This window comes from Cyprinodon variegatus, unplaced genomic scaffold (genome assembly GCF_000732505.1).
Source record: "Cyprinodon variegatus isolate N-32 unplaced genomic scaffold, C_variegatus-1.0 Scaffold2733, whole genome shotgun sequence".
Classification (NCBI taxonomy): Eukaryota; Metazoa; Chordata; class Actinopteri; order Cyprinodontiformes; family Cyprinodontidae; genus Cyprinodon; species Cyprinodon variegatus.
In genome coordinates this window covers 10938-12063 of record NW_015153186.1, presented here as the reverse complement: position 1 = coordinate 12063, position 1126 = coordinate 10938, and the positions used below count along the sequence as shown (strand labels likewise).

The 1126-nt window shown below is 54.4% G+C and overlaps 1 protein-coding gene across 1 annotated transcript in view; it reads left to right on the top strand.

The window, feature by feature from the left end:
- LOC107081036 (lipid phosphate phosphatase-related protein type 4-like) overlaps positions 1–1126 on the top strand; it is a 15838-nt gene that overhangs the window by 3892 nt on the left and 10820 nt on the right. The gene's annotated exons all lie outside the window — the stretch shown is intronic.

Below are 1126 nucleotides of genomic sequence, written 5' to 3'. Positions count from 1 at the left end.
GACCGGCCAACGAGGAACGTCCAGCTCCACCATTAACTCCACCTGCCTCCACTGACTGGATCTGGGCTGAACTCGCTTAGAGGGATTGGTCCACATAGATCAGCTATTCTAGATGCACATTCTTCTCTTTTTATTTTTGATAAAGTTGTAAGATATTCAAAATTTCCCCACTTTCCTTGATGGGCCCTTGGCTGACCCTTGGCAGGTCCTTGGTTGAACCTTTGGCTGGTCCTTGGTTGGCCCTTGGCTTGTCCTTGGTTAGTCCTTGGCTGGTCCTGGGCTGGTCTGTTGTTGGTCCTTGGTTGGTTCTTGGCTGGTCCTGGGCTGGTCCTTGGTTAGTTCTTGGCTGGTTCTTGGTTGGTCCGTGATTGGTCTGTGGTTGGTGCTTGGTTGGTACTTGGTTGGTCCTTGGTTGGTCCTGAGCTGGTCCGTGGTTGGTCCTGGGCTGGTCCTTGGTTAGTCCTTGGCTGGTCCTTCGTTGGTCCGTGGTTGGTCCTTGGTTGGTCCTGAGCTGGTCCGTGGTTGGTCCTTGGTTGGTTCTTGGCTGGTCCTGGGCTGGTCCTTGGTCAGTTCTTGGCTGGTCCTTGGTTGGTCCATGGTTGGTCCTTGCTTGGTCCGTGGTTGGTCCGTGGTTGTTCCATGGTTGGTCCTTGGTTAGTCTGTGGTTGGTCCATGGTTGGTCTGTGGTTGGTCCTTGGTTGGTCCTGGGCTGGTCCTTGGCTGAACCCTTGGCTGGTCCATGGTTGGTCCTTGGTTGGTCCTTGGTTGGTCTTTGGTTGGTCCGTGGTTGTTCTGTGGTTGGTCCTTGGTTGGTCTGTGGTTGGTCCATGGTTGGTCTGTGGTTGGTCCTTGGTTGGTCCTGGGCTGGTCCTTGGCTAAACCCTTGGCTGGTCCATGGTTGGTCCTTGGTTCTTCCTTGGTTGGTCCGTGGTTGGTCCGTGACCCAGAAACCAGACGTTCTGGAATCAGCTGCTCTTAGTAGCAGGGTGGTATATGGAACAGGGACGGCCACTGGGGGACTGGTTTCTGACCATTTCAGGCCTCTGTGGTCCTGGGTTCTTCTAACAGGACCAGGATCTAACAGTGTGACAGGCTTTACATAAGCAGCTGAGGCCTGACCCAGACC